Below are 13,851 nucleotides of genomic sequence, written 5' to 3' on the forward strand. Positions count from 1 at the left end.
CACACACACACACGCTAATTAAAGCTTCATATCAGTTTACTTGAAGGTCCGTATAATGACTCTGAGGCTGTTTGACGAAGGGGGAGGGGGGGAGGCATCGTCAAGTAGAATAAAAGATCAATAATGAGAGAGAGAGAGAGAGAGAGAGAGAGAGAGAGAGAGAGAGAGAGAGAGAGAGAGAGAGAGAGAGAGAGAGAGAGAGAGACGGAAAAAAAGAATGAAAGTAGGAAAAGAAAGGAAATGAGAAAGAGAAAAAGAAAAAGAAAAGAGAAAAAAAAATAGAGAGAAAAAGAAAGAAAGAATGGAATAACGTAAAAAAGAAGTTGAGAAAAAAAAGTACCCCTTCCATCAGTCAAATCCCTCGCCTGCACCACGGTATATATAACAACTTGAACAAATACACCAAGGCCACAATATCGCCTTCAGAGTGGACACGAAGGAGAGGGCGAGACAAATTTCATAGTGTGTCGAGTCTCAAAAGCCCGTGTGTTTTGTCAAGAATTTTTTTGTTCATAAGTAAAACAAAATGCGAAAGTTACACAACTTCCCTCAGAAAATTTGCTGCAAGTTTGAAATTTCGTTTGAGAGAGTTATATTTGTTTATTAAAATGAAGCAGGAAAATGCAACATGAAACTCGAGGCCTACTTGCATGGACCGGACGAAGCTAATTGACCGAGCGGCGCAGAAAAGATTGTAATACGGGATGGAAGAAACAATTCGTGAGGTGGTTTTCAATATATTTTAGCGAAGAGAATAAATTCTCCAACTCCGACGTGAAGAACAGATATTGATCATGGAGGGTGACAGACAGACAGACAGACAGACACAAGCATGGCTGCATAATCAAAATACACTGAAGTATATAAAGAGGTCACATGTGAAAGGTTTCGGAAAGACTCGTGACACGCTGAGTGAGGGGAAAAGGAATGAGTAAACAGCCCGCGGGTAAACGTGTGTGAGGATGGGAGGCGCAGAGAAGAGAAAATAAACACTCGCCACATGGGGATGGATGTGAATGAAGGGCTTGTGGAACCTTACTTATTTTGTCCCCTTTGTGGCTGCCCCATTCCGCCTCACCCAAAAGCGCCGCAAATATGGCCAGAAACACCCTCAGGTATCAGCGGTGTACTGGGAGGAGACGCGACGTCCTTGCTGGGCGCGGGAGGCCTGGGGCGTGAGCGGCCCCGCTGTGAGGTCTCCTTACCCTTGATGGTCTGCTCAGAGACGTCGTTGTCCACTGTCCTACGCAGTCCTCACCGCAGTCCGTGACCTCGAAGCCACTAAGGGATGTGTTATTATCGGTGGCTTCAGCCATCCGTGCAATAGCTTCATCATAATCGGTGAAGCCATGGATGATATTAAGGCTCAGGCCTACCACGACCCTCCTCGTTCCCCGCCGCCGTGTTCATCGTGGAGGAGGCTGCCACTGGCCAATTTCGCGACACTCTTGGGCGAGGATATTCCGTTGTCTTGTATAACTCTTGATGACAACCTAATCACCGACATACAGGAACGTCAAAAAAGAAATGTAAACCACTGAGAGAGAGAGAGAGAGAGAGAGAGAGAGAGAGAGAGAGAGAGAGAGAGAGAGAGAGAGAGAGAGAGAGAGAGAGAGAGAGAGAGAGAGAGAGAGAGAGAGAGAGAGAGAGAGAGAGAGAGAGAGAGATTCAAGGACACCTTGCCGTAAGTGATAATGAGGAGGTTGTCATTAATCTTCCAAGTTCCAAATGGACGACATGGCGAAGGCAAGGGAAGTGTTGCGTTAGAATCCCTGGGCCTCCTCCTGTCCCGCCTCGTGGTGATTAAACACGTTCTCCTGTTGATGGTTTGTTTCCGTGTTCAACTCTCCGGTAATCAACGTGTTTTTCCCTTCAATGAAAAGCATACTGCCATTACTCGCTGTCACTCATCAGACACTTTTGTTTAGTGCATCACTGGACTCTCCCGCTGTTGGCACTCACGCATATTGAGAGGAAAATTCTGCCATTGGTAACTCCTATGATTAAAAATAATTATATACTGTGGCGCTTGTAGAGTTGGTAAAACACAAATACACCGATATGCATTGATTATTACCTGTGCCCTGTTTTTACGTGTGTTTATTGTGTGTCTCTTTCGTCGGATTGGTTTCGCATATCAATTATAATCAAATCGAGGATGTGAAGCTCCGGGAAGTAAGATAGCCTTGATGGTCTTGCAGTTTCCTTCGTTTCAAAAGGTTCAGTTTCGCAAATAAATAATTCATTAGTTTTCAACCATCTCCGTTTTATTTTTTATATATCATCATCACGGAGCTTAGTGTTATCATTGTTTAGCACTTTCCTCCTCTTCCAGGAACTGAGGCAAGTCCTGCAACCTTTGTTATTTTACGTCGAGTATCCTGACTGGAGACATCTAGAGGCATTCAGAGAAATTAGTCTCTTTTTCTTTGATTAACTAAGATATCAGAAAATTCCCCTATGTTACGTATAGTACGAGGACTAAATGTACTCTACTAGTAACTGTATGGAAAATAAGAGACATTACAATCAGGAATAGATACAGATAATACAAAAAAAATTGCTTCTTCTTTCCCTCAATGCCTATTACTTTTAAGATTTTGCTGTGAGGTACCTACTGCTTGATCATAAGGGAGAAAGGCACCATACGCTCACAGGGGCATATTATTGACAAACGAATATTCAACTTTTGTGCCCCCAAGTGCCTCGAGGTCACATGAAAGTGTCGAGAAAACTTTATTCTTGCCTTGACCTTTGAGGAGAAATGGAAAGGGAGAGATAGTGCGGAGGGAGGGAGGGAGGGAGGAAGGATGTAGGGGGAGGTGGAGGGAAGTGGACCGAGGAAGTGAAAGGAAAATGTAAAACGATAGGAAGAGAGAGAGAGAGAGAGAGAGAGAGAGAGAGAGAGAGAGAGAGAGAGAGAGAGAGAGAGACAGACAGACAGACAGACAGACAGACAGACAGACAGACAGACAGACAGACAGACAGACAGACAGACACACACACACACACTGAACCAAAACAACAACACAGCCCAACTAACACAATAACAAACAGACAGACAAAAAAACGATTATCCTGACGTTTCGAAAATCACAATCCTCGACAGCTTTAGTTGGAAGGATTTAGAAAGATTTAATTTCACTCTAGTTCCTGATTCGGCGCTGTTCTCGACTCATTTCCATTCCGGGGACATGCATTGACTCTCACTTGTTTTTAGGGGAGAGGAGAGAGAGGGGGGGAGGAAAGGGGAGGGGGGAGCTTTCAAGTCACTCAGTATTTACCTGGCTTGCCTAATCACGCTTTATGACACCTGTTTGGCTTCACTCGTTAATTAGTTCTCTATTTTTGCTCTTTACTTCGTCCTTTTTTTCCTATTTTTTTACAGGATTTGGTGCGCTTTTCCTCACTCGATGTCAACACTGATATATTTACCGTTCCTCTGCCACCCCTTTTCCCCTTGGTCAACATTTACACGAGCATTTATAGAACCATCGCCTCGCATCAGTATCAACGGAGTCACTCACCAAGACACATTATTGCCGCAGATTTGTCATTACCACCATCTCGAAAGCCTTCACTACCACCACAACCACCACTACCACCACAAACACCACCGCCGCCCTCACCATCCTCAGGGTATTAAATTATCCATGTCATCACTACCACCGCTACCATCATCACCACCGCTACACCCACCACCACCACCGTCGAACTCGTCACCACTATCGCATGAAATCACCACACCCACCACCATCACCACCACCACCATCCTCCCTTCCATCATCACCGACGCTCCCTCACCACCATCACCACCACCCTCGAACTCCTCACCACACACCATTGCATAAAATCACCACCACAACCACTCCTGTATAGCTTTTCATCACCACTCTGAGCTGTCACCATCACCCCCTCAGGAACTCATTATCACCACCATACCGTTTATCACCACCACCCGTCACCACCACCGCCACCCCGTCCACCCCTACCCATCACTCGGCCGCTCCCTCTGCTCCTTGGCAATATTATCATTTTCATGACTTTAAAATCCATTACCTTTTCTCCTCTTCCTCCCTCTCCTCCTCCTCCTTCTCTTCTGCCTCTTCCTCTAATGGTTTGACCTCGACAAGCGCTGATCCTCGTCGCTGTCTTTTTTTTCAGTAATATGTTTGATTCTTTTACGTTTCTCCTATTGACTTGTAGAATTAGTGCAAGAAATCGATCCTCACGGCCGCGTACATCCCAGGTAGGAAAGCTTTGTTGTTTAAGGTCTTGTGCAGGATTCAGTGTGCTCAACAAGTTGCTGGCCTCGCTGCCTTCCCATCGGCGCCTTCTCCCGTCTGCTGTTATTTCCGATGCCTTGGTGAATAGTTCTGCTTTGCGAGAAAATTTTCCCCTTGAGTTGCCAAAACACTGACTCTCTATTGACGAAGTTATTTCTGTTTTGCTGCCCTAGTGCTTTCCTGTCTTGGCGAGTGATGTGAAGTATATTTATAGTGAGCCAGCCGTAGATGCCATCCAAGTAAAGTAAAAAAGTGAAATAAAAAAAGTTTCAGAAATATCTTACCCGTGTCGCTGCTTGGAGAAGGCCGTGTATATCAAGGAACATAGCAACGTTCATGGGACGGTGCGCGATAGTAAGCCTCGAGGCACCCAGCAGCCGCACCTTGGCATGGGGCTGGCCAGCGGGAGGTGCAAGGCACCCACAGATAGGCAGAGGAGGGGCAGCACCGCACGCCCGCACGTCACCGCCACCAGCCAACAACTGAACCAGAGTTGTGAGTGTGACGCACGTGGGATGGAGGGGCCGGGGCTCCCCTGCCTTCCTCCCTCTCTTCCGACACTTGTTACTCTCGGGCGCGACTAAGGGGCCCCGGAACCACCACGTGACGCTGACTTGGCTGATTAGGCTGAGGGACACGAGAGCTTTCATGTGGCCAGCCTCCCGGAAAGGGACACCTTAAAGCGATGCTCCCCTGCCGCCTGACGCACCTCCCTCCCTCCGTCTCTACACCGCTCATCCAGAATTCACGGACACTTGTGGCTTTGATCCCTGCCACCGCCTGCGGCCCCGCCCAGCCCGCCGCGCACCCCGAAGGCAGTGCCGCTCAGACATGGGCGAGGAGCTGTGGGCGTGTGGCTCACCTCAGTTGGAAACCCTGCCACGGACGGAAGCAAGACAACACACGGCTCAATGTTCTCCTTTATTTTAATGTTCGAAATTGTTCAGCCTTCTTTTACTATTATTATTTCTTTTTTGGCAACGCGCTTTACTTTAACTCTTATCTAAAACAAAACTTTGCCAATATGTCTTCCCATTTGTCCTTGCTTGAAGATTTCCTTTAAGCGCGTCACTCCTCCAGGATTTCTTGCTTTATCATTTCAGAAGTTTTCCTCGACGTTGAAGTGAAGCTTTTAACTTGTTCCTTGGAGTTCGGCTTATCATCCTTCTTCTTTCCTGAATCACTCCGCCAACTTCTTTCCTCACAGACTTTTACGTATTATTTATATAGCTTTGTTGTAGATCTCTCTCTCTCTCTCTCTCTCTCTCTCTCTCTCTCTCTCTCTCTCTCTCTCTCTCTCTCTCTCTCTCTCTCTCTCTCTCTCTCTCTCTCTCACACACACACACACACACACACACACACACACACACACACACACAAAAAGTATTACCTGTCATCAACACCGCTTGCTGCCACTACCACCACCACCACCACTACCACCACCACCACCACCACCCCGTCACCTGCCTGCCGCCGCACCTGCCACTTTCATCCGTGAGTCGCGATTTCCGTGTCCTTGTCATGCTGATGTGTACCTTTTTACCTGTTTGCATGCCCGAGAGAGAGAGAGAGAGAGAGAGAGAGAGAGAGAGAGAGAGAGAGAGAGAGAGAGAGAGAGAGAGAGAGAGAGAGAGAGAGAGAGAGAGAGAGACCGACCGACCGACCGACAGACAGACAGACAGAGATACCGACCGACCGACAGACACCCACAGAGACAGACAGATAGACAGAGATAGAGACACTTAGACAGAGAGACAGACAGACACAGATACAGATAGAGACACACAGATACACACATACAGACAGACAGAGACAGAGATATACATATACAGACAGACAAACAGACAGACAGTTAACCGCATTCTAGACATTGCCGCATACTTTTCCCTCCATTTCCCTCCACTCCTTCGTTTGTCCCTCCATCTCTCTCTCTCTCTCTCGCGTTATCTTCTCCCTCCACACCCTTCTCCTCTTCAATACACCTTCCTCTCTCTCCATCTCTCCCTTTCTTTATCTTCCTCTCTCCACATTCTTCTCCAATATCTCTTCCTTCATCAATCTCTCCCTCGTGTTCTCTTCCTCCCTTCACTCTCCTCTTCTTCCATAGCTCTTCCTCCCTCCATCTTTCCTCCTCTCCCAGCGTTCTGAAGGCAATAACTTGAAAAATGGCTCGGCAAACAAAACCGACATATTCTCCAGGGGAAGGAGTACAAGGTGTGTGTGTGTGTGTGTGTGTGTGTGTGTGTGTGTGAGAGAGAGAGAGAGAGAGAGAGAGAGAGAGAGAGAGAGAGAGAGAGAGAGAGAGAGAGAGAGAGAGAGAGAGAGAGAGAGAGAGAGAGAGAGAGAGAGAGAGAGAGATTTGACCTGTAGAGCCAGAACGTGGTATTCATGTTTACTCTTCTTCTCTTTACACTTTTTTATAGTTTCCCTTACAGTAGAAACAAAAGGAATTGGAGACGAAGGAGTAGGAGGAGGAAGAGGAAGAAGAAGGAGAGGAACAGGAACAGGAACAGGAAAATGTAGGAAAAGGAGGAGGAGGAGGAAGAATAAAAGGAAGAGAAAGAGATATAGGGAAGAGAAAGACGAGTATGAAGAAAAGGTATAGGACGAGGAGAAGGAGCTCACAGCCAGTTATGATGATAAGTTAAATATTAAGGGCAATGACCGTAGAATTTTATGGGTGTGTTGCGTCACACTTCTTTATTTGCGTTGTAACTGTTGTGCTGATCAGAGAGCGAACGAGCGAGCGAGAGAGAGAGAGAGAGAGAGAGAGAGAGAGAGAGAGAGAGAGAGAGAGAGAGAGAGAGAGAGAGAGATTAAATACTAATATTCCTGGAATCTATTTCTCTTCTTTCCTGTCACTTTTTAGTTTCATGTAAGATTTACGAGAAAATAAACCTTCGTTCGAGTATTCAATTCAAGGTAATCAGTCAAGTTGGCAAAGTTCTCCTCGGAATACTATTTTTTTTCTGTTTGCCTTTTTAGAGCTTTCTTTTAGTTATTTTCCAGCTGATGTAACGTTTTGCTCAGGTTATTTTCTTGATGTTTTCATTTGCTTGAACGATCTGCATTCTGCCTACGACTTGACCTCTTTCAAGGGCGGAGCATCAAGACCCCTCTCCACCCGAAATTGATCTCTCTTTCGGCCACTCTACTTTCCTTTATGGGAGTATTGCATAGAGGGCTTTTGCTTTTTCATATGTTTTTGCCCTTGCGCTGCTTCCTTTACTGTAAAAAAAAATCCGTCATTTGATTCACCTCCAACCTTTACCTTCAATCTTATGGATGTTCAGTTTACTCGAAAGGCATTGGGTGAAGCGTCTCGTCAAATACTTAAAATAAATCTTCCTTTAATTGTTTTCCCCTTAAAATCAAAGGTGCTTGCGCTATTTTTGATTCTGTTTTCAATTTCATAGCGTACCTCCTCACAAGCTAAAGACGAAAGCCAAAACAAGTCGTCGGGTCTTTGCATTCATATTATAATCGATGCGGATGTGAATTACGGACTTATTGTCGATGAAAATTTAACTTGGGAGTGCTTATGTGCCTGCGTGTGTATGTTCCTGTGTGTGTGTGTGTGTGTGTGTGTGTGTGTGTGTGTGTGTGTGTGTGTGTATATGGGGAAGGGGAGAAGGGTGCGTGTGTGTGGGTGTGTGAGTGTAAGTGTGCGTGTGTGTCGTGGCATGAATCAAGAGACTTACATGTCCGTCGTCTAGTACGTGTGTGTCTGAACTTCCCGATTAATGTTCCTCTTTATGACGCGTGTTAGTGCGGGGCGGGACGAGTGGCAGCAGTTAACGACGGCGGGGCGAGATGCTGCGTTACCGAGTGAACGAGTTTCAACATATCGGCGCCAAAACTCACATATTTAACTAGGCTTTCGTAAGAGTCTGCGTCATTTCCTAGGGTAGTGTTCTGACCCTGGCGGTAGTTTGACCCTTCTTCTGTACTTTGAACCTAAAAAAAATACTCATTAGAATCCGATTGATCTCCTTTATGACCTTTGGAAGTATATAAATAATGTAAGAGGCGGAAGCGTCTGAGGATACCGATTCCTATGTCCCGCTTACGTAAGACCATGTTATTGCTGTTATTATTGTTTTTATTATTATTTTTACTACTAATTTTACTATCATCATTATTATCATTGTTATTGTCAGCGAGATGGTGTGTGTGTTAGAGTGGACCAGATCCTATGTTCCCCTTGCGTAAGTTCGCGTTATTGCTGTCATTATTATTGTTTTTATTATCATTTTTACTACTACTATTATTATTATCATCGTTATTATCATTGTTATTGCTCCCATCTCTTATTATCGTGTTTGTTTATCTTTCTTCGTATTTCTCTTCTTTTCATTTCTTTTAATTTCTTTATCCAGTGTTCGTCGTGCTTTCATAACGCGTGGAATATATTATGTCCTTCCTCTCCCTCGTCTGTTCCATTTACGTGAAAAGATGGATAGATGGCCTTTGTTTGCCCGCCGTGATGAATACAGTTTTACAGGATTTGCTGACCCTTTTTTTCGTTCTCGCTGCGGAAGGTGAAGCGGAAAGGTCAGAGAGGAAGGCGTTAAAGAGGGAAGGAGGAGGCGAAGAGGAAGTGTGGTCGTGTGTTGCAACCTGCCAGGGTGGAGTGGACGACAGGTCAGGCGGGGGGCGGGTGTGGCGGTTTCCGATGCGGCAGGATGGAGGGCAGAGGCTAAGGAGAGAGGAGTGATATTATGTCTTAGCGTCCCTCAATATCTATGTTCTGTCTTGCTGTGTTTGGGGGGGAGGGGGGGCGTGTTTATATCCTGTTAGTGTATGAAGAGAGAAGGGGCGCACAAACATGGGTGGCATCATACTCGTATTTACTTTATAATGTTATTGATGCTGCTGCGACGACTTCCCTAGATACATACATACATACACACACACATACATACATACATACATACATACATACACTCATAGGTACATACACACACGCATACACGTACTTTATATCCTACATTAGCTGATGAAGTTGCCGCCAGCAGTGATCAAGCTAGCAAGCTAAAAAATGTTCCATCCGCTTTAAGGCACCTAACCCCTGAGAGAAAATGCTTGAAAAGAAAAAAGAAAACATTAAAAGGATCTCATCTCGAGGAGGACTTTGCCGGATGCACGAGTACCTTGACGACTCGCAAGTATGTTTTTTTTTTGTTTTTTTTTCACTATATAGATTACAGAGAGAGAGAGAGAGAGAGAGAGAGAGAGAGAGAGAGAGAGAGAGAGAGAGAGAGAGAGAGAGAGAGAGAGAGAGAGAGAGAGAGAGAGAAATACATATATGATAGCTGCAGTTATGAAGAGGTAATTTACGAATACTCATTATTATGTATTCCTCATCATTAAACAATTGGTAAAACAAACACAAGCAGATGAACAGCGGACAAATCATGTACAGAGACAGGGCAAGAAGGCCAACACTACGATTAACACAACTCTGCCTTCCCTAGGGCCAGACCTTCACGCCCCATCATCCATCGTGCACGGAGGAGGACAAGGACAGCTGCGCGTCTCCCTTACAGGCTGCGACACAGATTAAACTATTCCCCAGGAAGGGCCAAGGGAGATACGCACACACCATCAACCAATCAGTAAGCCCCTGCCTTAACGTGTTTTGTATCTACAACTCCTTCACCTGGGCTTTCCATTTCTCCCTCATTACCAGTTGCATTTTTTTCTTCCTATCTTTGATTCCTAGCGCCTCGTCCCTTCTTTCAGCTGGTTCCTTCCCTCTCGTCGCCGAATCCCCAACACTAATCATTCTTTCTCGCCTATTATTTCCATCTCTCCGCTTTTCATCCATTCCTTCTTCCCACAACTACCTTCTTTCCTGCCTCGCTTTCTCTCTCCCTTCCTTCTTGCCTCATGAAGTAAAGCACCACAAGCCACTCATCGGCTCTCCGCTTAAATGACGAGGAACATGCAAACTGCCGATTACATCACCTTTCCATTTGTTCTCTATGAATCATGTACGAATGTCTGTCACTGCTGAAGAGGCAAAGAGGAGGAAGATCAACAAGAGAAGGAAGAAGAAAAGGTGAAAGGAAGAAATGTAAAAAAATAAGTTATCAACCATTGGACTGGGCCCTTCGCTGCGAACCTCACTGAGCTGCCAGACCCGTGCAGGAGACGGTAAAGAATGGCCCACATGAGCCTCGCCATTGGCAGGTTCTCTGTCGGTGGAGGTGGTGCCACAAGAAGACGAAGAAGAGGAAGAAGAAAAGGAAAGGAAATAGAAGGACAAGAAGAAGAAGGACTAGAAGATGAAAACCAAGAAGAATAGAAAGAAGAACCGGAAGGAGAAGGAGGAGGAGAAAAAGAAGAAGAAGAAGATAAAGAAGCAGAAACAGAAAAAGAAGAAAGAAGAACGGAAAGAGGAAGAGGAGGAGGAGGAGGAAGAAAATGAGGATGAAAAGAAGGAAGCGGCCAGGGTTGAGAGGATGGAATGATATACAAAAAAAAACAAAAAGACAATGGAAGAGGAAGAGAAGAGGAGGAGGAAGGGATGCAGAGAATGAAAGAAGAAGAGGAGGAAGAGGAGGAGGAGGAAGAAGAGGAGGATGCAGAGAAGGAAGCGGCCTGTTTCCATGGTTACGGTAGTTGGTGGGCGCGTCGACCCCCCACCCCATCCCCCATTCCGCCCCTCCCCTTGATCCTCTTAGTTAGGTGGTCTCGGGGCTGCCGGGCTGAGGGAATATTTTATTACGTCATTATTTATAACTTTTTAGGTGGTCTTGCGAAGTCGCGTGTGTGTGTGTGTGTGTGTGTGTGTGTGTGTGTGTGTGTGTGTGTGTGTGTTTTGCGAAGATTAGAATTGAAGATATCATTAGTGTATTTATCATAATGTTGGCTTTGTTCTCTCCCTGTTATTTATATTTTAATTGTTCGGTGTTCATGTTTGCAGAAGTAGGAAAAGTGCTCGAAATAGGTAGAGAGAGAGAGAGAGAGAGAGAGAGAGAGAGAGAGAGAGAGAGAGAGAGAGAGAGAGAGATGTTTGTATGTGGACCGCTGCTGTTATGAAGGAAAAAAAAAGAGGAAGATGTATTTGTACCGAGATGTGTGTGTTTGGGGAGGGGAAGGAGGGGGGCGGGAGAGAGATAGGAAGGATCACAGTGGAAGGAAGGTTAAGAGTTGAGGAAGGGAAGGTCACTATTGTGGAAAGATAAGCGAAATATCTCCCTCCTGCACCACCTCATCCTCCTCCCCCTCTTTAAGTACTTTCTCTCTCACTCTTTTTCCTTACTCCTCTCCCTCCCTTACCTCACTCGAATAAGCTTCTGGTCCATAGTTTTCTTCTTCCTGAGCTGTATCACAACTTTAGGCCTACCTTGTTTTTTTTCCTAAATAATGTAAACTTCCAATTAGCCAAACCTTGATCATCTTATTTTTTTTCTTTTTCTCTTGTTGGTCTTTCTCTTCCTACCCAATAGCCTTTTTAATACCCTTGGTCATATTATTATTCCGTTTCATCATTTTTTTTTTTCGTTTTCCTCCTCTGCATTTCCTTTAAACACGTAACATTGATAATTTTATGATTGTTTCCTCATTCTTTTTCCGTTTTCTTTCTCTGCTGGTCTTTCTCTTCCTAGGTATGCATACTCTTTTTAATACCCTTGATCATCTATTATTACGTTTCATCATTTTTTCTTTCGTTTTCCTCCTCTGCATTTCCTTTAAACACGTACCATTGATCATTTTATTATTGTTTCCCCATTATTTTTCCGTTTTCTTTCTCTGCTGGTCTTTCTCTTCCTTCTCAATAGCCTTTTTAATACCCTTGATCATCTATTATTCCGTTTCATCATTTTTTTTCCGTTTTCCTCCTTTGCATTTCCTTTAAACACGTACCATTGATCATGTTATTATTGTTTCCCCATTATTTTTCCGTTTTCTTTCTCTGCTGGTCTTTCTCTTCTTCCTACTGCATTAATTTGATCATCGTATTATTGTTTCTTTATTTTTTTCCCGTTTTTCTCCTCTGCGTTCCCTTTTAATACGCTTGATCATCTTATTATCGTTTCATCATTCTATTTTTTTCGTTTTTTCCCTTTGCTGGACTTTCTCTTCCCTCCTTTCCTTCCCTTTCAATATCTTCCTCCTTTCCCGCCCTTTCCTCCCTTCCTTCACTTTCAAAACTCTCCTCCCTTTCCTTCATCCCCTTCCTTTCCTGTCCCTCTGTCCCTCTTTTCCCTTCCTTTACCTCACTTCCATATCCCTTTCCCTTCCTTTCCTCCTTTCCTTCTCTCTTTCTTTCCTCTCATCCCTTCCTTTACTTCCGTCTTTTTCCTCCTTTCCTCCTTGCTCTTCCTCCCACACTTCCTTCTTTCATCCTTTCCCTCCCTTCCTTCCCCTGTCGGGCCTCTCCCTTCCCCCTCGCCCCCCCTTCCCTCCGACTCCCACACTTCCTCCTTCCACTCCCTTCCTTCCCCCTCGCCCTCCCTTCCCTCCTGGCGGGCGACACATATTCTACATTACCTCCCCTTCCCCAGAATACATATACATAATCAAGCACACTCTCTCCGCCCGCATAAATAGTGACCCGGCTCTCTCTAATGAAGTAATTATTGCGTGAATAATCATATATATGGAGCGCAGGAAGGAGAATAAAGAGCCATTTAAAGAGAGGAAATCTATTCTTGGGGGACATGATACAGCGTTTTTAGTTTTCTTGGGATTATTTTCTTTATTATTTAGTGTGTCTGTGTCTGTCCGTCCATTCAGAGTAAGTTGAGTAAAGAGAAAATGGACAAGATAGGAAGTAATTTTATGGTGCCTACTGGTGGTGGCCAGCAGTGGTGGTGGTGTGTGGTGATTGTGGGGGACGATAGTGGAGGGGGCGTGATTGTGGTGCTGACTGTGGTGATAGTTGTGGTGTATGGTGATTGTGGAGGGGGGGGCGATTGCAGTCGTGGTGATTGTGGAGATGGTGGTGGTGGTGGTTGGGAAAGTAATGCGGTCAAAACCTGGCGGAGACGATACAGAACGCCCAACCTCGAGGAAGCTGATTTAGGGAGAGAGGAGATGTGAAGTTTCCAGTTGAGATTTTGAGTTAAGGATAGACCGAGGATGTTTAGTGTTGAAGATGGTGATAGCTGAGTGTTGTCGAAGAATAGGGGATAGGTGTTTGGAAGATTGTGTCGAGTTGATAGGTGGAGAAATTGAGTTTTTGAGGCATTGAAGGACACAAGGTTCCTTCTGCCCCACTCGGAAATGATAGCAAGGTCTGAGGTTAAGCGTTCTGCAGCCTCCAGTCTGGAGTCGTTTACTTCCTGTTGTGATGGTCTTCTATTGAAAGAAGTTGAATAATGCAGAGTGGAGTCGTCGGCATACGGGTGGACAGAGAGAGGGATAGAATCCAAAAGAGGGCAGTTTAGAAAGCAAAGCCTTGTGCCAGACTCTATCGAAGGCTTTCGATATGTCTAGAGCAACAGAGAAAGTTTCACTGAAACAACTAAGACAGGATGACCAAGAGTCAGTTAAGAGAGAGCAAGAAGATCGCCAGTAGAACGCCCCTTGCGGAACCCATACTGGCGATCAG

At 45.2% G+C, this 13,851-nt stretch overlaps 1 long non-coding RNA gene across 4 annotated transcripts in view; it reads left to right on the forward strand.

Moving 5' to 3' along the window:
- The window catches only part of LOC127001482 (uncharacterized), a 125,718-nt gene that overhangs the window by 109,473 nt on the left and 2,394 nt on the right, over positions 1–13,851 (forward strand). For all 4 annotated transcript variants that reach the window (XR_007755305.1, XR_007755304.1, XR_007755307.1 and 1 more), the window contains one exon: positions 9,764–9,904. This is a non-coding gene — a long non-coding RNA (uncharacterized LOC127001482). The remainder of the gene's footprint in view (positions 1–9,763; positions 9,905–13,851) is intronic.

The sequence above is a fragment of the Eriocheir sinensis genome, chromosome 21, assembly GCF_024679095.1.
Source record: "Eriocheir sinensis breed Jianghai 21 chromosome 21, ASM2467909v1, whole genome shotgun sequence".
NCBI classification, from domain to species: Eukaryota; Metazoa; Arthropoda; class Malacostraca; order Decapoda; family Varunidae; genus Eriocheir; species Eriocheir sinensis.